This window comes from Saccopteryx leptura, chromosome 4 (genome assembly GCF_036850995.1).
Source record: "Saccopteryx leptura isolate mSacLep1 chromosome 4, mSacLep1_pri_phased_curated, whole genome shotgun sequence".
NCBI classification, from domain to species: domain Eukaryota; kingdom Metazoa; phylum Chordata; class Mammalia; order Chiroptera; family Emballonuridae; genus Saccopteryx; species Saccopteryx leptura.
The window spans coordinates 181,541,620-181,564,737 of NC_089506.1; the positions used below are offsets into that span (position 1 = coordinate 181,541,620).

The following is a 23,118-nucleotide window of genomic DNA, read 5'->3' on the forward strand; positions in this document are numbered from 1 at the left end:
AAATGGTTTGCTGGTTGTTGATGACAATATTTATAGAGTTTCGGGTATTGCAGAAATTTGTTCTTCATTTTGAGAGTAGGGTTAACTAAGTTTCTTGTCTAGTATTAGGTCCTGGGATAGATCAGAAACTTTGGGATGTCATTTTATCAGGCAAATTATTCTCAAGTCTGAGCATGCATAAATCTTTGCCCTTTTTGAGTTTCTAATGGAATGATGGTGGTGTGATCAATACAGAAGCAGTGCTTTAATATCACTAGTCTTCTAAGACTAGTAATACCAGTCACTTAACCTTCAGTTTGGGAAAGAGGGTGGGGCAAGAGGTTAAAAAAGAAAGGCACTGTTGTACCACAAAAACAATACAGCATCCTTCCACACTAAGATCAGTCTGTTAGGACACAGAGGGAAAATGAGACAAAACTTTAATTATTTTAAAGCATGTTAGATTCATTAGAAACTTTTAAGGTTTTCGTGTGTGTGTGTGTGTGTGTGTGTGTGTGTGTGTGTGTGTGTGTGAGAGAGAGAGAGAGAGAGAGAGAGAGAGAGAGACATTTCTTGATAAAGTTAATGTATCAAAATATAAAAATGTTTGATAAATGAATCTTTAAACATAGCATCAGGCTATGATTCTTCTTCATGCTCACCTTAATGTTTGACCTTTGAAAGGACTTCAGACACAGGAATATTAAGAGGAACAATTTTTCAAAAATTAAAGTTTCAGAGTCCTCCACAATGTGGATCTATTTCCACAGAGGTCTTTCCAAAGACACATATGTTCACCCCAGTTAGCCAGCTATATGAGAGAGGAAGAATGTGATCTGCCTTTTCTTTGTGGGCAGAAAGGACGAGACAGGGGAGTCAGAAAACATCGGTTTCAGCTTGCGTTCGACAACTTGATGACTTGCGTGGTTTGGCCTCTGGGAACTCCAGGAGGTTCATTTGAAAAACATAGTAACAACCACATTACAGTATATAGTTCAGAGGATTACCTGAGCTAACAAACGAAACAGCAGAACTCCTGGATACCACTGGGGTTACCTAAAAAGTTGGCGAATTCTAGCCAGTGACGTCACTCCTTTAGACAAGGGTCCTAAAATTCTTTGGCACCTGAAGGGCTGTGCTTCGCACACTCAGAAAAGCCTCGGCATCTTGACTTGGCAGGACGGCGCCCTTAGGCTCTGTTCACTAAAGCCAAGGAATTTTTAGTAGCCTTCCTAAAAACCACGCGTTTTTCTTTTACTTCTCTCTATAAGCCTCGCCAAGCCTCTCAACTAGAGAAACACAACTACTCCACATCCCCCCCACGCATCTCTCGTAAAGAAGTGGGCAGGGAGGAGTGGTTTGGTCTTTATAGGCCTTGCCAGCCAATGGGCGTGCTGCCTCCCTTCCGGTCGGCGAGCCGACCAATCCGAGCAAGCCGGTGTAATCTTCGGCTCCACTCGGCTCTTTTCGCTGTTGCGGGCAGCGTGGGTGCCGCCGCCGCCAGAGAGAGACGCTTTCCTTTTTTTATTTTTTTTCCGTGCGTTCACTTCCGGGTCCGGCGCCGATCCGGATGCTCGAGGCAGAAGGATGTTTGACCTCCGGATAAGCGAGGCGCTGGTGTGCATTCATTCCCGGCTGCATCGGTGGCGACAGCAGCGGCCCAGGCGGCGACTCTCCAGCCGGAGGCGGCGGTAGGAGGCACCGGCAGTAGTACAGGGACCCAGTCCGAGCCTAGCTGCGTTACCTCCAACGCTCGTTCCTTCCCCCCTACCTCACTCGCTCCCTCCCTGCGTGGCTCGGTTTCCTCCTCCGGCCGCGGGCGGGTGTGATGTGCCGCCGCCGCTGCCCCCGTCGCCGCTGACCGCCGGACCGGGGGCGCCGCCCGCGCCGGGACCGACCCCGCTGCTCGCGGCCGCGCCTCAGAGGTAAAGCCCCCTCCGCGGCGGCGCGGGGCCGTGTGGGCCGGCGGCAGCGTCTCGGTCGCCGCGGCTCCTTTCTTCCCGGGTGGGGCTGGGTGGGCTGGGGTCGCGGGCGGAGTGGGGCGGAGTGGGGCGGGGGCCTGGGAGGCGGGGTGGCGAGGGCGCGGCGGGGGCGCTCGGACGCGGGTGGGGGGGGCGCGGCCGGCGGGGGCGCGGGGCGCTGGGGCGCGAGGGCTCGGGGGGCAGGGAGGGGGCCCGGCGGCCGCAGGCGGGCGGGCTGCAGAAGTTCCCCGAGTGGTGCGGCGCGAGTGGGGACTGGAGGGAGGTGGGGAAAGGCAGGGTCTTCTTTCGGGAGGGGTCTGGAGGTCTGGAGCGCAGTTTCTAGCACTCCTAGATTGAGTCCAGACAATTCTCTTCGGAGTGGGGGCTTGGGGCAGGAGAGGGAAGGCGTCGGGCTGTTGGAAAAGGTGGTGTCAGGGGCCAGCATTCGTTTTAGGGGTAAACTTCCCGTTGGGGCGTTTGTTTTCAGGCAGCGGGGTAGGGATGTATCTGTTTAATAGAGCTCTTTTGATTTAGCTCAAAACTTAACCAAGGCATTAGTCGGAGTAACAAAATTACTCTGCTGGTTACTGTTACGGCGCCGGTTTGTTTATCCCACATGCAGGGGAAGTGACACACAGAAGCGCCGGTACTCTTGGTCCACAGCCCCCACATTTCTGCGGGGTGGTGATGGAGATAGATGTGTGTTCTCCTGGGGTGGGGGTAGTTCGGTCTGTGTTGTGATCATTCCAGTTCTCCCAGGGAAGGAGGAAAAGTTAATGGATGGGAGAGAGTCAGTGTGGGAGATGGCTACTGTTGCTGAACGGTGAGAATTAGTTTTGACTCTGTTGTAATAAGTACCAAGGCTGGTCAGTAAGTGACTCCTTTTTAACCTTCTGTTTTGAATTGGGAAATTTAAAACTTCCTGTTTTTTTTTTTTTTTTTAATAAGCTAAGAAAATAAGTCAGTATTTATTTATTTTGCTTTTCAGTTCTTGTTTTATGAATGACATTTGCCCACAGATAGTAAATTATGGTGATCTAGGTCTAAGTTGGGATACTTTTTGGAATTAAAAATACCTAATTTTTAAAGCCATGTATTATTTTTTGAAGATGTTTGCTTTCCTTATAAATAAATTATGGACGGAAAACATCACAAAAGTTGTAAGTGATTTAGAGTTGAGAGATCTGAGGCCAGATTAAGAAAACATTTTCCACCAAAAATCAGATCTGTTTTGCGATACTCTTTTGGGGGAGGGTGTTGAGAGATGTGCTTAGTGTATATTATAATTATTCGCAAACTTTGCCCCAGCTGTATTCTGAGCTAAGCTAAATTATCTTCATATTTTGTATACATTAGCCTTTATAGTTGCACAAAAGATGAAAACTGTATTTATGGGCATTATAAGAAAGATGTTATCAAGTAAATTGCATGGCTTTGACATAGATTATTAGAGTGTATAGACACTTTTGCTTTCAGGGAGTTTTCATTTCTCGATACGCATCAGGTATACATATACCTTTCTGGGAGACAGAAAGGTTAATTTCAGTGTTGATATGTGTGAGACATTTTGGGGGGCTCTTGGAAAATGATTATCTTTACTGATGATTTATTGTGTTCATTGACCTCTTCAGTAATAATCAGCTTAAAAAATAATGCATTATGTAGTTATTGATGTTTTCATCATTATATTTGTAAGCATTAACTATTAATAAAATCTTCAACACATGAAAGTCATTTATTCCTTCAAATAAAAGGCCTGGGGTTAGAATCAAGGATCGTTTTGTTCAACCTCAACCTTTAATCTGTGCAAAGGAGTTTTACTATGTGGTGAGGGTGGAAGCGTGGGTAAAATATGAAGATGAATGAGACCCAGTAGCTGCCTTCAAGGGTGAAGCAGACTTCCACAGGTATATTTGCAACACAAAACTCTTATGGGCTTTATTAGATGCATGGGAGCATCGTGTGTGTGTGTGTGTGTGTGTGTGTGTGTGTGTGTGTGTGTGTGTGACTTAGTTTTGACTGGGAAATTATGAATGAGTTTACAGCTGGTAATGATCCATTTGGGCCTTAAAATAGTTTAATGAGCAAAATGGGTTCTGTGTGTCTATGGGGTAGTTTTCTAGGTGAAGAGATCAGCTCGAGCACAGACACGTGGGTTGGGTGCGATGGGGCCTGTTGAACTGGACATAAGGCTACTGTGCCAGGAGGTCTTTGTGGGAGGGGAAGCTGTGAAAGTAGGTGGAGATCAGGCCAGGGAAGTTCAGAATGCCTTGTTTTAAAAATGAATCAGTTTGAATTATGAAGGTCTAAGTGTATAGATTCTATGCTGCTAGGGAGCAGGTAAGGCAAATAAGGATAGTAAATTGAAGGAAATAAATTATAGAAGGATACTCAACTTGTTATCATTCATGGTAATGAAAGAAAAAAGTATAAAACTAAAATAGTTCATACATGGCTTGCCATATTTCTTTACTTGCATTTGAATATGGGTGTGTCTGGTAATTTGGTAATTGGTTTTATATGAAATAAATCCAGACTGTAAAAATGTGACTCAGGAATAAATAAAAAGTAGTAGTCTATTTATTTCTGTGTCCCCTCTATGCTGGGACTAGGCCATTATTCTGGTGTAGTTTACTGGTTCAGAGTTTTTTTAGAATGAAACAGGGGGTTGTTCAGTTTCAAAGGGCTTACCAAAAGGATGTAAATAGTGGGCATGCTGAAATATTAAATAACAAAACAAAATATAGTTCATTGAATAGTTACATTATAGTTAATACATTTGAGGGTGTGTAGGGAGTCTACACAAGGAAAATTACTCACAAAAATTAACTGCTCACAAAAATTAGGGGATTGGGGAATGTATAGATACTTCAGCCTTTTGTATAGTGCATTTTCACCAATGAAATAAGAGTTGATTTTGCATCTCATTTGCATAATCGAACAACTTTCTTTGACTTGTCATTTGCTTTTCTGATGTTCTTGTTTAATAATAAAAAAAATGCTTTTTTTCCTGCTTCATATTCATTTTGAAATATCCCCTAATTTTTGTGAACAGTATATAACATGATAAAATGAGAAACTTCCACTGTTCCGAATAAATATGTATAAAGTTTTTAGTCATCTTAAATAACAGATGACCCTGAAATAATTTAACCCTAAACTTGTTATCATAGGAATGCTTAGAAAAATTTCACCCTTGCTATACCAGTGTTTAAGTCCATGTAGAATCATGTTACAGTAAAGATTGTTGGTTTTTGCTATTTTCCTTAGTCTTCAAAAGGAGTTATATTATAACTGAATTTGTATTATTTTGAACCTCCCAATATCAATACCTGTTAAAATTTGTTAAGTGCCTACTTTGTGTAGGGACCATAAATGCCACTGTTCAGACCCCTCGCTTTGACCATAGGAAACAGAATCTTCGGGGGTTTAAGCAACCTGTTTTATATCTTGGAAGTAGTGTGGGACGTATTTAAATTAGTTTTTTTGTTGCTTGCTTCAAAGTCTGAAACCACCAGTGATCTATTTTTTCTCATCTTACATCTTGTTCTTTTTTTTCTTTTTGTCTTTTCTCAAACAGTTAACACTCAGTGATATTGATTGGTGTTTTGTTTTTTTCATTTTTCCGAAGCTGGAAACAGGGAGGCAGTCAGACAGACTCCTGCATGCGCCTGACCGGGATCCACCCGGCACGCCCACCAGGGGGCGATGCTCTGCCGATCTGGGGCATCGCTCTGTTGCAACCAGAGCCATTCTAGTGCCTGAGGCAGAGGCCACAGAGCCATCCTCAGCGCCTGGGCCATCTTTGCTCCAATGGAGCCTCTGCGGGAACGGAAGAGAGAGACAGAGAGGAAGGAGAGGGGGAAGGGTGGAGAAGCAGATGGGCGCTTCTGTGTGCCCTGGCCGGGAATCGAACCCGGGACTCCTGCACGCCAGGCTGACGCTCTACCACTGAGCCAACTGGCCAGGGCCTGATTGGTGTTTTTAATATGTGTCTGGGTATTGGTTCAAGATGTAATTTCTTTGGAAATAGTGGTTTTGGGGCATCTGAAGTTCTCTAATGGTAGAGATTCTGTAGGAGTAGACAGTATGGTTTTAGTAACTTAAGCTTCTTCAGAGTATCTCTTTTGTGCCAATCTGCAGGACAGAACTATTGTACATTTGGGATTCTTAATGTGTAGAAGTCAAGTGTGTGTTATCCATTAATATAAGTGACTTTGGAGAGCCTGTGAACTAACAACAGAGAAAATATGGAATAAGAGAGAGATATGGGGACAGATAAGTTTTAGAGACAGTGGAGGCTGTTGTTTAGCCATATTTTCTCCAGCTGAGTTTTAGAAACCGTAAATGTTTGTGTTTCCTACTATTTTGGGACTTTAAGGTGTGTAGTGATTTGTTCTTAAACGATAGTAAGTGATTGGTTATATTCTCTCATGCCACTTGCTGCTAATCATCTTAGTTATCAGAAAGATTTTTAAAAAAAATTTATTTGTTTTAGAGGAAGGGAGAGAGTGAAAGAGAGACAGGAACATTGATCTCTTCCTGTATGAGCCTTGACTGGAAATTGAACCTGCAACCACTGTGCTTTGGAATGATGCTCTAAGTAGTTGAGCTATCTGGCCAGGGCAGAAAAAATTTCTAACAGTGAACTTGAAGTGTTTATTTGGTAGATAAGATACTATACATTTTGGTTATTTTTCTTTACTAATGATATAGCACAGTTATAATTTAATGAAAATCTCAAGTTATGTCCACATCTGGCTAAATCATATCCACATTATAGCTTTCATCGGAATAAGATAAAACCTCGTGAGAGAAAATCTTTTTCTTAAACACAAACATCTTATGCCTTTATTTGTACTGAGGTAATGTCAAAATTATTACATTTATTTAGCTAATTTGTGTTGAACTACTTTCTGTAGCTATGAGGGCACTGTTTTGTCTGGTGTATCTCAAGGGCAGATCAATAGCAATACACATAAACACACACACACAAAATACAACACATTTTTAAAATTAAAGGGAAAGGTTATTCTTTGATTATGCTCTTCATCATGACTGAGGAAATTCATATAAAGTGCCAATGTGTGATGCCTGCACATAGTAGGCACTGTATAAGTTTGAGAAGCAGATTCAGAAGTTGCCGATATATAATATATGAGTTACAGGTTGATTGGTGGGTGAAATAAGCAAAGGATTTTTGGAACAGCCTTTTACAGAGGAATCTCTTTTAACTCACCTCTGCTTAACTCACAAGATTAAGTGATACTCTTCATTCATTTGCTGTTTCATGGCGCAGGCTGCGTCACTGAATGGCAGTAGACTACCCTATAGCTTGTTCTAGAACTTTTATTCCAGTTATTGTATACTTACCAAGAATTATTTGTGTTTATGCCCAGCAAATTGTTAGTGCCAGTTGTACTTGATGTTGTAATTACACTGTTTAATGAAACATTTTTCAGTGAACTGTGAAGGCAAAGATGATGTTAGTATGAGAAGCAGTGGCCACTTTGAAAACAGATGAGTTAGCTATAATTAATTAACAGTTGAAACAGGTGTGAGTGAAATAACTTTAAACAATTAGGGGGAACCCCTCCAAAATATAAAAAGATTCTGCAATAAAATTGCTTTTAAGTGTTTGTGAGATGTTTTTCCATGTTTAAAAAACTGAAATTGGAAATCACAGGCGATATACTATGGATGTGGTTTTTAGAAAAAGGAGAAATTGAACTACAATCCAGAGACCCTTGCTTAAAGAAAAGGTTGTGGCCTTGCATTAGAAGATTGTCTTATACTGTACATTTTTATATTTTAGCAATAAAAATTTTAAGGAATATAGTTTTATAATGAGTCCTCAGATACACTGATCTTTTTAATTGTCTTAATTTTTAAAATTGGGCTTATTAAAATTATTTACTTTAAAATTTAAAGTTGATATTGGACATGTGATACCTTTTGATACAACTGTGCTTTTTAAAATTGGTAGAGTTCTGAATATTTTCTAATTATTATCTATTACTTAAAACTTACTTGGTTTTGACTTGAGGTAGTATCTTTGGCAGTGCATTAGAGTACAGAATATTAGAGTCAAAGTTATAGTCAGAGTTTCTTTAGTAAAAAGGGAAGTGAATATGATTTTTCCCTTACACCCAGTCTGTGTCATGTTTATTTTCTATTTCTGTGAAATACTTATTTTATAGTCTAGTAATGAATACTTTCAAATGGCAGGCAAATAGAGTAGGTAATGTAATAGGGAGAGAAGAGAGAATATTCCTGGTATTCCACTAGTCTTACGGTGTGCAAATACATGGCTACAAGGCCTTTTAATACAATCCTAATTTGGCATGCAAAATAACTCAGTATTGTTTTGGAAGTGAAACTAGTAGGTATCAGTTGTTGATGACATTAAAGAAAAAAACACTGGGGTTTGCAGACTGATATTTTCATAAGATATCATATTTTCTCCTTTTATTCCAGAGATTGGAAAGTGATAAAAACAAAACAGAAATGTGTAAATTGTAAAGGTGTGAAATCTTGTAGTGCCAATTTTCATTTAAATGTGGTAGATTATTTACTGAATCCTTTTCTGTTATATGAATGTCAGGGCATATTGTGGCTAATTTTTTAATATGTTTGAGATTCTGAAAATACTTATGTTTAATAAACTATAAAAATGTAATCAGCTTTTTAAAATCATTCTTTTGAGTATTTTCTGATAATTTGTTGAAAGTTGATAACTAGAATGCATTTTGTGTGTATATTGTATGTTCTACTGTTTATCTAAATACCCTGCTAATGAAGATTGTCTTTTGAAAACTCATTGGAAAATAAAATTCTGAACATTGGGAATGAGATAATTAAATAATCTAAAATGAATTTTACTATATGCACTTGTTTAAAAATTTTCATCTGAAAATTAATATTTTTCTGTGAAAGTAAATGAGAGAAAAAGAGACAATTTTATTTTTATTGATTGATTGGTTTTAGAGAAAGAGAGGGAGAGAAATTGATTTGTTGTTCTACTTATTTATACATTCACTGGTTGATTCTTGTATGTGCCCTGAACAGGGATAGAAACTGCAATCTTGGTGTATTGGGGTGATGCTGTAACCATCATCTACCTGGCCAGGGCAAAAAAATGGACAATTTAAAATGTAATCCTTGCAGTCTTTGTAGGGTTGGAGCGCTACCACTTACTAAAAGTCAGAGAAAAGGGTTTATGGAGAAGACAGCCTGTGCCAGGGATTCTCATTCTTCAGATCATGTTAACATTTTTTTTCTAGGAATTAAAAAAAATGAAAGATATTTGGATTCTACCCATGTTAACATTTGTTTGTTTTTTACAGAGATAGAGTCAGAGAGAGGGACATATAGGAACAGACAGATAGGAAGGGAGAGAGATGAGAAGCATCAATTCTTCGTTGTGGCTCTTTAGTTGTTCATTGATTGCTTTCTCATATTTGCCTTGATCCGGGAGCTGTATATAGCAGAGCAAGGGATTCCTTGCTCAAGCCAGCGACCTTTGGGCTGAAGCTAGTGACCGTTGGGGGGTCATGTCTATGATTCTACGCTCAAGCGCCCATGACTCCGTGCTCAAGCTGGTGAGTTCACATTCAAGCCGAATGAGCCCGCACTCAAGGCAGTGACCTTGGGGTTTTGAACCTGGGCACTCTGCGTCCTAGTCTGACACTCTATCCACTGTGTCACTGCCTGGTAAGGCCTACCCATGTTAATATATGTTTGAATCTGGGGATGGGGCCAGGGCACTGGTGATATAGTTTAGTAATTTCACAGGTGATTTCAGAGTTAAAAATGACTGATTTCTCCTTGTTTTTATACACGTTAGATTTTTCTTTTTTTTTTCTTTTTCAGAGACAGAGAGAGAGTCAGAGAGAAGGATAGATAGGGACAGACAGGAACAGAGAGAGATGAGAAGCATCAATCATCAGTTTTTCGTGGCGACACCTTAGTTCTTGTTCATTGATTGCTTTCTCATACGTGCCATGACCGCGGGCCTTTAGCAGACCAAGCAACCCCTTGCTGGAGCCAGCGACCTTGTGTGCAAGCTGGTGAGCTTTTGCTCAAACCAGATGAGCCCACGCTCAAGCTGGCGACCTCAGGGTCTTGAACCTGGGTCTTTCGCATCCCTGTCCGAAGCTCTGTCCACTGCGCCACCGCCTGGTCAGGCCTTTTTTCTTTTAAGTGACTTCTTTTTACGTTCATGTTCTCTGTTTAATTAGCAATGGGGATATGAAGATAAGAAATACCTAAGGCCCTGGCCGGTTGGCTCAGCGGTAGAGCGTCGGCCTGGCGTGTGGGGGACCCGGGTTCGATTCCCGGCCAGGGCACATAGGAGAAGCGTCCATTTTGCTTCTCCACCCCCCCCCCCTTCCTCTCTGTCTCACTCTTCCCCTCCCGCAGCCAAGGCTCCATTGGAGCAAAGATGGCCCGGGCGCTGGGGATGGCTCCTTGGCCTCTGCCCCAGGCGCTAGAGTGGCTCTGGTCACCGCAGAGCGATGCCCCTGGTGGACGTGCCGGGTGGATCCCGGTCAGGTGCATGCGGGAGTCTGACTGTCTCTCCCCGTTTCCAGCTTCAGAAAGATACAAAAAAAAAAAAAAAAAAAAAAAAAGAAATACCTAAGAACCGGGGTCCCCAAACTACGGCCCGCGGGCCACATGCAGCCCCCTGAGGCCATTTATCCGGCCCCTGCCGCACTTCTGGAAGGGGCACCTCTTTCATTGGTGGTCAGTGAGAGGAGCATAGTTCCCATTGAAATATTGGTCAGTTTGTTGATTTAAATTTACTTGTTCTTTATTTTAAATATTGTATTTGTTCCCGTTTTGTTTTTTTACTTTAAAATAAGATATGTGCAGTGTGCACAGGAATTTGTTCATAGTTTTTTTTATAGTCCGGCCCTCCAACGGTCTGAGAGACAGTGAACTGGCCCCCTGTGTAAAAAGTTTGGGGACCCCTGCCTAAGAAGTATTTGCAAGAGGATCAGATTAATGAAGTTATTTCTTTTTATAGTTTCATACTCAGAATCCTTGAGGCCTTTATATTCGTTGCTTATTAGAAATATTTGATAAACATAGCACCAAAATTAGAGGATTTCTGATATTGAAAATTTGTTAAAGGGAAATTTATCAAGAACAAATAAGGGCCTGGCCAGGTGGTGGCGTAGTGGCTAGAGTGTCGGATTGGGATGCAGAGGCTCAGATTCAAAAACCTGAAGTTGCTGGCCTGAGAGTGGGCTCATCAAGCTTGAGTGTGGGATCTCTGGCTTGAGTCCAAAGTCACTGGCTTGAGCATGGGATCACTTGCTCTGCTATAGCCCCCCCCACCCACATATGAGAAAGCAATCAATGAACAACATAAGTTGCCGCAACGAAGAATTGATGCTTCTCAGCTCTCTCTCCTCCTGCCTGTCCCGATCTGTGCCTCTCTCTGTCCCTGTCTCTTGCTAAAAAAGAAATTATGGCATCAATTCAGATGACCCTGTGATTCAGTGATTAAAACAATTAACATCTTTAAAGTTTAAGTTATAAGAGGGCAAGAAGAATTGTTGCTATTTAAAATTTTTTAGTTTTAGGTTATATTTATCATTTACAGTATCATTGACTTGTATTTTCCATGTAACAGAAGGACAGAAGGGGCCTTAATGTTTTTTTGTTTAACTGCTCTTATACTGTTCTATTCTTTTTAACATTGTTGACAAGGAACTATGTTTATTTTTCCCCCTAATGGAAATAGTTTACTTTAGTTATAGTTTGTTGTGTATGTAATATATTGTGTAGTACATAGTCAGTGAATGTTTACATATAAATGCATCATGATACTAGGTTATCGTATCTTGTCACATGACATATCAGGGTTCTTTTTGTGACTCATTTGATGTTGGTTCATAAGTCAGGAACATCTTTACTAGTTACAGCATTTTTCTTGTGATAAAATGAAGCAAGCTGTTTTATGAGTTTAATATGTTAAATTTTATTCAATGAACATTTTTTGCAATGTTGCAAACTCAGATTTGGCAGTTCTATAAATTTCAAGAGTTATATTTCTGCAAACTGCCTTAGTGTAGGAGATTTTGTGGTAGAAAAATTTAAGAGTGGTTAGAATTTGAAGACATGTTATGTGTGAACCTGTGGAAGACTTTTAAAAGTATTTGAGTTTATCAAAACACCACAGTAAACTTGGTACCATGGTAAAGAGGTTGCCAGGAACATTTGGCACATACACTTAGTAAACAGGACCATAATTCCTTATTAACAATTCTAACATTGAAAAATACTCTAAAAACCAAAAAATTTCCTTTTGCTTGGCACAAATTGATTTTTTCACAAAACCTGTTGTGAAATGTACCTTTATTTCATATATTTGTAGCTTTCACTGCAGAAATAGTGAATGTGTGGTTATAGTGCAGGGGTTGGGAACCTTTTGGCTGAGAAAGCCATGAATGCCACGTATTTTAAAATGTAATTCCATGAGAGCCATACAACGACCCGTATACGTTACGCATTATCCAATAAAAATTTGGTGGTGTCCCGGAGGACAGCTGTGATTGGCTCCGGCCACCCGCAACCATGAACATAAGCGGTAGGAAATGAATGGATTGTAATACATGAGAATGTTTTATATTTTTAACGTTATTATTATTTTTATTAAAGATTTGTCTGCAAGCCAGATGCAGCCATCAAAAGAGCCACATCTGGCTCACGAGGCATAGGTTCCCAACCGCTGTTATAGTGTATTGTCCCAAACTTCTGTGTGCTGTCACCACCTTTCTAGGGGTGTTTCAGAATGTATGGCCTATGCACATTGCATCACTTGTAAAACCTCCCTAAAATTCTGAATTCCAAAATGTTCCTGACTGCAAGAACTTGGGAAAAGGAACAGTGGAGCACATTAATTTGCTTCTACCCCTTTTTTCTTGATGGAAACAGCTCAGCATCTTACTCCTTTGACATGGAGTTTCATTAAAATGTTGATAAATTTCTTTTGCTTTCCCTTGTAAATATATATGTACCAAGACACACTATTTTAACCTGTGTTTGTTTCTTGAATAGCTATTGAAAACTTTTTTTTTGTATTTTTCCAAAGTTAGAAGCGGGGAGGCAGACAGACTCCCGAATGCACCTGACCAGGATCCACCTGGCACACCCACCAGGGGGCGATTCTCTGCCCATGTGGGGCGTTGCTCTGTTGCTGCTGGAGCCATTCTAGTGCCTGAGGTGGAGGCCATGGAGCTGTCCTCAGCGCCTTGGTCAACTTTGCTCCAATGGAGCCTTGGCTGCAGGAGGGGAAGAAAGAGAGAGAGAGAGAGAGGAAGGAGAGGGGGAAGGGTGGAGAAACAGATGGGTGCTTCTCCTGTGTGCCCTGACCGGTAATCAACCCGGGACTTTCACACGCTGGGTGGACTGGCCAGGGCCTGTTTTTCTTTTTTTTGACACCAAGTTATTAACTCTGGTACTTGCGAGTCCCATTGTGGTCCCAGAAGCATTGTGTAGTTAGGATGGCTGAGATGAAAAATGGTTTGGGTAATTTTGGCATAGCTGAATGTTCATCACACACTCTTTTTAGTCCTTGAGGTTATATGATTTTATCTCTGTACATGATAACTTCATGCCAAAGCACCTGCAGGCCACCCTCTTTTTACATGTCTTGGCTTCCTTTTTCATAACAGAAAGAAGCAGGGGTGTGGTTCAATGCTTCTGTTTTAGTTTCCTTAAACTTCCTTAATTTGTTTTGAAGACTTCACTGCAAAAATCTTTATACCTATTTTGGTTGCTCCCTCACCCCATCCTTTCTGTTGTTTTGTTTTTCCCTCTCCTTTTCTTTATCACTCTCTTGTCCTTTAAAATAATATTCCTCAGAGAAGTTCATAATTATAGTATTCTGTATCAGAAAAATGTCTTGTTGAAAAAGCAACAGAAATAATTCTTCATATTCTGGTATTTCCGTAACGAGGCCCTGATTGCCAAGAAGTGATTATTGTACTGCTTGTGCAGATATGGTGTTCAGTGCATGTGGTCTTTGTTTTCTTCCATCCTTAAACACTGAAGGGTGATAGGGTGGTGAGCATTGTGAGGCATACTTTTTAAACTGTGTTTTTGAGCTCACCATGATACCAGGCACTTAGGTACAGACCCTAATGGAACATTCAGAACTTTATGTGGTTAGGTTCTGTATACTTCTGTGTGCCCTGAAAGCACTGTAATTCTCTTGTAGTGTATATCACACTTTATATTACTAAGTGATGTGATGTCAGGGATTGTGATTGTCTTCTTTGCCATTTGTATTTCCAGTCTTTGGCACATAATAGGCCGCTGATGATTACTTGTTTGTTGAATACATGGATTAATCATTTTATCCTTTTTTTATATTGGGGAATATTGACATGGTACAATCTTGATTAAATCCCCCTCAGGCACCATGCTCATCCAAACCACTTTAGTTTGCATCGTTACAGTTTATGACACAAATCTCAAACAAATACATTGGTCCTAACATAAATAAAATAATAAGCACAAGCATCTGACATAGTTACCTAGGCTTAACAGTAAAATAATTATAGAGAGGTTTTTTTTTTTAATTGAAGAAGTTGAAATTAAATGCACTTATGGGCTATTTAAGGAAATTATTACATTCTTTGATTATTTCAGTTAACTATGATTTTGTTGTAAGACATTTTTATATTAAAGTTTTTCTCTTTTTCCTGTCTTTAAATTCTCACACACTAAAATTCTCTCCCTCCGCAATCAAGATACAAAACAATTCCATCACCCTAAAATATTCCCTCATGCTGCCCCTTTGTAATCAACCCCTTCTATTCCCAGTCCTTAGCAACCATTCATCTATCAGTTCTCTGCCCTATAATTTTGCCTTTTCCAGAATATCATGTTTATTGAATCAGGTAGTATGTAGCCTTTTGAATCTAGCTTCTTCCACTTCGCAGAATGCATTTGAGATTCATCCATGCTGTAGTGTGCATCAGTAGTTTCTTTTTGCTGTTGAGCAGAATTCCAGCATCTGGACGTCCCCCAGCATGTTGATCCATTCACCAGTTTAAGTATTGTTTCCAGTTTTAGGCAATTATGAATAAAGCTGCCAAAAACATATGTATGCAGTTTTTTTGTTTGTTTTCTGTTTGGTGACTCTTAAGTGTTCATTTCTCTTGGGCAGGTTTCTAGGATTGGAATTATTGGGTCATATGGCAAGTGTATGTTTAACTTTATAAGAAACTGCCAAGCTGTTTTCCAGAACTACAATTTTGCATTCCCACTGGCAAAGTAGAAGAGTTCCAGTAATACGCCACTCTTAAATAATTGGATACATTGAATGACTTTTTAGTAATTAGTTTGTTAGTTTGCACACCAAAATATCAGGACAATAACATTAATTCTAAACATGATAGTTTATTGCTGGAGGTCTGTCATATGGAGATAGTGATTTAAAGGAATCTTAGCCTCACTTTTCAGTGAATGCAGTCCTTCAGTATGTTTTGGAAGTGTTCTGTCTTGCTCAGGTAATGCAACCCTGATTGCTACATGTGTATATATAAATAGAGTAGGCCTTTAATTCTCTTGCTCATTTTGGGGATTAATATACCTTTGGATAAATTTTGGTCCCTGTCTTCAAGCTACAGCACTTAATTTTGGGAAGGACTCTCTTGGTTTAGCCTAGACAGAGAAAGAATTGGTAGTACTTTCAGCTTGTTTCTATCATTTGTTTCATTCTAGAATTTTGTAGAAGCCAACTTAGTTATTTATTTATCATTTACTGTCAGTTACACTGTTAATTCCTTTAATGATAAGAGTTGACAATTTTATTGTAATTCAAACTTCCAAATATTAATAGCTTTGAATAAACCTTTTAAATTTGTGACCTTTTCCTACACTAGACTGTTACTTGTAATTATTTTTATAAATTAGGAAATTAGCACTGTAGTTAAGAAAAAAAAATGTAATTTTTAAAAATAAAAACCGTGTGTGAAACAGTGTTGACTTTTCTGAGATACTTTCTCATTTATCTATCATTATCAGGGAGTGACCTGTTAGATAAGTTAGAAGATTGAATTTAAACAATTTTCTTTTTTGTTTGTTTTTAAGTGATACACTTTATAAGTTAGTACTGTTTTCTTCTGCTGATTCAGGGCTCTCATTCTGAACATCGGTGGTAAAGCACTTATTCATAGTGTCTGAATTTTTTGAGGTATGTAAGATTGTCTTGTTTTCTGTCATTTTTACTACTGAGCTCACTTTTCCACTTTAAATTTGATTTTTAGTATAAGCTTACTAGAATTATTTTAAAATTAAAGTAGAGTTTAGGAGGTCCTTGTTTAATGAACAGAATACGCACTTTGTGACCTCCTTTAGTAAAATTTTTTCTTCTGGCTCATAGCTATGTTTTGGAGAGTTGAAATTACAGCATAAATGGCCATTGAGGTATGAGGTGTTATTCCATTTCTTGTAGTATCTCTTGGAGCCTACCTGCTCATACTTTTCTCTTTCCTCTATTTGAAAAAGAGATGATCATATAAATTACCATTCCTAAACCTCCAAGAGGTAGTTCATTTGTTCATTAATTCAATTATTTCCTCATTTATTCAGCAAATTTGTAACCAATGTCTGTGTGCTATGGGTTATAATAGTTAATGGGGAAACAACTGAATAAAATATATTCCTTGATCTTGAGGACATCAGATTAAAAAACGGGCTATTTTAAAGATAAACAGTAAAAACACTGTCTCTGTCTTTTCTGTAAATTGGTAGTGAAACTCATTAGGAATTACATAATGATTACATTTGAATTCTTTAATTTTTTTACTAGATGGAATACATTAAAGAGAAAATTCTCCCTATCAGGGTTGCTCCTCATAATTCCCAAATTCCGTATTTGCAAATTGCCTCCTTGTTACAGTGTGTGTTCCTGATGCTTTCCCAGTCACTCACAGACACGTGCTGTGCAGAATGGCAAAATATTTGAGTCACCTGATGGGCAGGTTCCCAGCTAAAGTTTAACAAGGTGATGAAGCTCTGCCTTCTTGTTTTACTTTTGGGATCTATTAAGTGTTTTTTGTTTTTGTTTTTTGGAGGGGGTGATTTTACTGTTAAAATGGTCCCCAAATATAATGCTGATGTTCTGTTTACTGTTCTTAAACTCAAGCTCTGAGGTGCTTTATGTAGAAAACGTGTGTTAGATGAGCTTTAGTTCAGGCATGAATTATATTGGATTTGAGTTCAACGTTGATGACTCAGCAATACATATTAAATAAGGGGTCTTTAGACAGAAACACACATTAAAACAAGGTTCTGTATTGATTTGCTTATGAAAATGTGACCAGAGGCTTGCAGGACCCTAGTCTTGTATTTTTCCTATGAGCAATGGCTCAGTGTTGGCTATTTCAATGTTTGCCATAACTTTATGGAACCTAACTACTGCAAAACAACTGTTTTTGATTTTTGCTGAGGTCAGATGAGTATCCCCTTTTATTGATACAAAAATATGCTAGAGAAAGCTGGCAGTCATGGAGGTAGGTAGTCATTAAGAGGGTTGGTGAGACCTTTTCTGGAGCAAGTTTATTTATTGCTCTCTTCCCAGCCCCTTGGACCGTGTCTGGTACAGGCTAAATACTCAGTATTTGTCTAAAGAAAGTAGGTGTCCCCAAAAGGAACATGACTTTCCCTTGTGGCTTGGAGTTTAAATTTAATATTTCTGTGATTGGAGTTTGTAATCAAGTTTATGTTTATAGATAGTGAGAAGACCTGTGCATAGAGCTTGATATGATGAATATTTCAGTAATATAAATTGAATATGGCGTCTAATTGATTTTCGATTCTCATTATACTTAAAGGAGCAGGTGATGAGGGTGATCTGTGCTTTTCTTGGTATACTACCATAACAAATGCTTAAGGGGCTAGATATTTTCAAATTAAACATTCCTTTTGTACTGAAGCTTTTTAATCCACTCATCCACGGACGGACACGTATATACTATGGAATACTACTCAGCCATAAGAAATGATGACGTTGGATCATTTAAAATAACATGGATGGACCTTGATAACATTATACTGAGTGAAATAAGTAAATCAGGAAAAACTAAGAACTATATGATCCCGTACATGGAACATAAAAATGAGACTCAGAGACATGGACAAGAGTGTGATGGTTTGTGGGGGGGGGGGGGCAGGGGGGAGAGTGAGGGGGGGGTAGGGGAGGGGCACAAAGAAAACCAGATAGGAGGTGACGGAAGACAATTTGACTTTGGGTGAGGGGTATGCAACATAATCAAATGTCAAAATAATCTGGAGATGTTTTCTCTGAACATATGTACCCTGATTTATCAATGTCACCCCATTAAAATTAATTTAAAAATATTAAAAAATTTTCTTTTTTTTAACTATTTACTCATTAGCTTTGATAAGGGTATTATCAATGGAAGTATAAGTTCACCTGTGAAAGTGAAAAGAGGAGGCACAAGACATTTTTAGAACCTTTGAAATCATCATATCCTATTTACTGGCTAACAGCCAGATCTAGATAATTATAAAATTTATTTAATTAGACTTTCAGAAATATTTATGTCTATTAAGAAAACAGATTTTAATAAAAGTTCTCATTTAAAAATTGTTATAACCAATTATAATATACTGTTTTGATGATACTCCTATGCTAAGTTGCTTTCAAACTTAGAAATATTTTTTGAAAAGTCATGGAGATAAATTCACCACAACCTATAGAAATGTATTTTACATTGTGACCCAGTGATGTATATTCATTCATATAAGTAACCAAAAGAAAATTGTATTAAATAGAAGTGTTCATATTGCATATGTGCACTCCATTTTCTTTTCTGTTTGAAATTATTTCATTGAAAAGAACTGTTGCTTGGGACCTATTGGTTTAATGACCCACGAATAGGTAACTTTTAAAGGCTAGACTATCCTGGATCTTAATAGGAATATATAAGGGACCACACTCAAGTTAGGTTTTAAAAATGTAAAGTGTTGTAGATGATAGTTACTAAATATTTCTGAGACAAAATAAGTTCTATAGGATGTAATTAGAGAACTTGATCTCCATTTTTGATATTACAGTTAATGATTTAGCTTTTAAAATAAGTGTTTAGTCTTTTCTTAGACAATCACAGTTGAGCTCATGCCAGAAACCAGTATCTGGGACACTTGCTGCTAATAGAAGCATGTGATGTAACAGCTAGCCATCACATTACAAATTTCCTTACTCATTTAAATTTAGGAGAATTGTAGGGACATGTATTGTAATATAATTTTTATAGGGACTGAATAAAACATTTGAAACAATAAATTGATCATTTCATATACTAAATATGGACTATTTCATTTAGGATAACAAAGCAGTGTGAAATCGGTGCTTTGACAAGTAACATAAAGAAAATTAATTTTAAAATTTCTATTTTGTATTTACAAAGAACATTGAATAACATGCTGAACATGAAAAGAAACCTACAGAAACTTTTAATACTTAATGTTAACAGGTACATAGAACAGTTCTATATTTATTGCAACAATAGTTTAGCAGCTAGGTTGAGTATTAATAATAATTTTTAAATTTGGAATTGCTCTTTAGTGTTTACTTGAAAGCTCTAGCTAGCTTTAGGTGGTTTTTAAGAGTTAGAATAATATACCATACTGATATGTTGTCTGACTACTTACTCTGTTTTATGTAGTTGCAACCTAAAGGAGGTCAGTTGGCTCTGTAATATCCTAAATTATTGGGCCATACAGATTAGAAAGTCTGATTTTCTAGTTTATGTTTTGAAGGTGGATCAGTGCTCATCAAATGAGAAGTATGCCAGTGGCCTACATTTCTACACATATAATCAGATTGTCTAATGTTTTTTGTATTTAACAGTTCATCTTTATCTTTTTTAGTGGATGTTACTACAGCAAAATTGTAATTGTTTATGACAGCAAGGCAATTGATTATTCATATTTGTTCTATTCTCAGGATAATTTAAAAATGCATCCTTTTGATTAAATTTAGTCTTTTTAACATATACTTTAATAAGTCAGTATGCTGAGAATAATTATAGAATCAAACGTAATTTATAAATGTTTTGTTACAATTTTTGCACATTCATGTAGTTTTATGCACATTAACTAAATGCATATTCATTCTTTTTGGTTATAGAAGGCTTAAAATTTTAGTTAACAGTATGTCTTATAAAAAGTCAAATTTCCTTAAGCCATATAAATCCACTATTTTATTGTGTTAGAAAAAATTATAAGCTAGATACATTTCTATGAAAACTTTCTTCCCTCAATAGTTTTTAGTTCTATGGATGCCTAATTTTTAAGTTTTCAAGCTGTATTGTTTCCATTTTTTTTCTTGTTAAGTTTTGAATTTAAAACTTCTGAGAGAAATTTGATTGCATCTGTAAGTATAATACAATACTACAGATGATAGTTACTGAATTATTAGTGAGTTTTTTAGCAGCTGGTGTAATTTTAATGGGCACCAAATCTTGTATCTACTTATATTTCTGTTTTTACTTGACTACTAGAATGAAGAAAAATGTGTTAAGTGCAGGTACTGTACTGCTGGTATTCATTTTGTAAGTTTATATAGTTTTATTTCTAATATTATTTTACTTCCCTCCTGATTTTCTTACTTAAAACTTTTCTCTGTCCTTTTGTATTGTGTGTGCCTTTTGTAAACTGCCCTAAATACTTTTCTATAACAAAGTTGGCTTTTAAATGAAGTACAGATGTTATTTAGTTTTTAGAAAAGATTGTTTCTAAGCATGTATTTATAAAGTAATTCAGTAAGAAAATAACAATATTCTTTTCAGTAGTTCTTAACTTTTTTAGGGTTATATAATATCTTGACAATTTGTTGAAAGCTCTGGATTTTCTCTAAGGAAAATGCTCAGGAGATTCATGAATTTCAGGTTAAGAACTCCACAACTGTCTCTAATATTGGTGACTATTTTTATTCAAAGCAAAGAAAAACAAACCAAAACAAAAACTATGATTTGTAGAGTCAATTAATACTTTAGTATTTAATCATTTGAAAGTGTTTTATTTTCTTTTAATTTATTTTAGGATGAAAATGACCAGTTTGTTCATATAATTGATATTTTTATTAAATTAATGCCTATATATAGTAAAATATTAAAGTAATACAGAAATACCTATAAGCAATAGCCTCTTGTTTTATATATCCAGTCTTTGAATTTTTAAATAAAGCTACTTGTTTTTTGAGGAACAATTAAAAATCTCTTTATCAGGTCATACAAGGAGAAAGGAATGTTACTTTAGGATCATTTAATCAGGATTGTAGATAGAAGAAAATTTGATATTTAAAGGAATTATCATTTATATATATTTTAGTAAGAGAAAGAGATAGACAGGAAGAGTGATGAGAAGCATAAATTCATAGTTGCAGTTATTATATTTTGGTAAGGAGTAGTCTGAAGCTAAAAAGGAACTTGTTAAGTTTTCACAAACTTTAATAGTTCTAAATTTATAGATTATAAAAACTCATGTCTAATTCTTTCTCTGAGTCTGAAGATGTTTAAAAATACATTTAATTATTTTTGGATTGAAAACTTCAGTGGTTGTTACTTTTATAACAATATAATGTGCATACACATTTCCCTGATTCTGTCATATTTTGCATTGTTTTTAGTTTTTCTAATTTTATTCAGGCATAATTGACAAAATTATATAAAGTGTACCATGTGATGTTTTGATATACATATGTTGTAAAATGATCACCATGATCAAGTTTATTAACACATACATTGCCTGACATAATTACTTCTTTGAATGGTAAAACAGTCTATTCTCTAAGTAAACTTTAAGTATACAATACAGTATTATTAACTATAGTCACCATAATGTACATTAGATTCTCAGAACTTACTGTTTATAACTAAAATGTGTCTTTTGACCAACATTTTCCTATTTCTCTCAGCCCCTAGCAAAGACTATTCTCTCTATATAAGTTGTGACTTATTTTTTCAGATTCCACAAATAAGTGATACTGTACAGTATTTGTCTTTGGTTTATTTCACTTAGCACAATGCCCTCAAGGTTCATTAATATTGTCCCAATGTTAGGACTTCCTTCTTTATTATGTTGTAATCATGTTCCACTCAGCACACCGTGTTTTCTTTATTCATTTGTCTCTTGACAAACAGTTTGTTTCCATATCTTTGCTAATGTGAATAAAGTTACAGTGAATCAGACAGTGCAGATATCTCTTTGAGATACATTTTTTGTTTGTTTCTTTGGATATATACCTATATACCCAGAAGTGGGATAGCTGAATCATAGGGTAGTTCTATTTTTAGTTTTTTGAGGAGCATCCATACTTTTTTCTATAATAGCTGTACCAATTTACATCCCATGAACAGTGCGCAAGGGTTCCCTTTTCCTCATATCCTTGCCAACATTTGTTATCTCTTGTCTTTTTGGTAGTAACCATCATAACAGGTATAAAGTGCTATCTTACTGTGGTTTTGATTTGCATTTCCCTGGTGATTAATGATGTTGAGCACCTCTTCATGTACCTGTTTGCCATTTGTGTATCTTTTTTGGAAAAATGTCTATTCAGATCCTTTGCCTATTTTTATTTTATTTTATATTTTGAATATTTATTTTACTGATTTCGGGGAGGGGAGGGAGAGAGGGAGTAACAGGAACACGATCTGCTCTTTTATGTGCCCTGATCAGGGATCAAACTGGCAACCTCTGTGCTTTGAGATGATGGTGAGCTATCTGGCCAGGGTAGATCCATTGACTATTTTTAAATCAGCGTTATTTGCTTTATTTACTTATTATTTATTTTTGCTGTTGAGTTATATGAGTTGCTTATATATTTTAGATATTAACCCTTTATCATAATCTTGGGTTGCAAATGTTTTATTCCATTTTGTAGTTTTCTTTTTAATTTTGTTAATGGTTTCATTTTAGTACAGAAGTTCTACTTGTTTGTTTTTACTTGTGTAGTCTGTGCTTATGTCAAGAAGCGTTTTTCCTTATGTTTTCTTCTAACAGTTACATTTAAGTCTTGAACCCATTACAAGTTAATTTTTGTGAGTGATGTATGGTAGGGGTCCAGTTCCATTCTTTTGCATGTGGGTAGTATCTAGTTTACCCAACATCATTTATTGAAGAGACAGTTCTT

General features: G+C 37.3%; 1 protein-coding gene across 9 annotated transcripts in view; it reads left to right on the forward strand.

Annotated features, from left to right (window-relative positions):
* Nucleotides 1–1,480: 1,480 nt before the first annotated feature.
* Nucleotides 1,481–23,118, forward strand: part of CSNK1G3 (casein kinase 1 gamma 3) — a 105,465-nt gene continuing 83,827 nt past the window's right edge. For all 9 annotated transcript variants that reach the window (XM_066382102.1, XM_066382105.1, XM_066382104.1 and 6 more), the window contains exon 1: nucleotides 1,481–1,904. The gene's annotated coding sequence lies outside the window, so the exon portion shown is untranslated. The remainder of the gene's footprint in view (nucleotides 1,905–23,118) is intronic.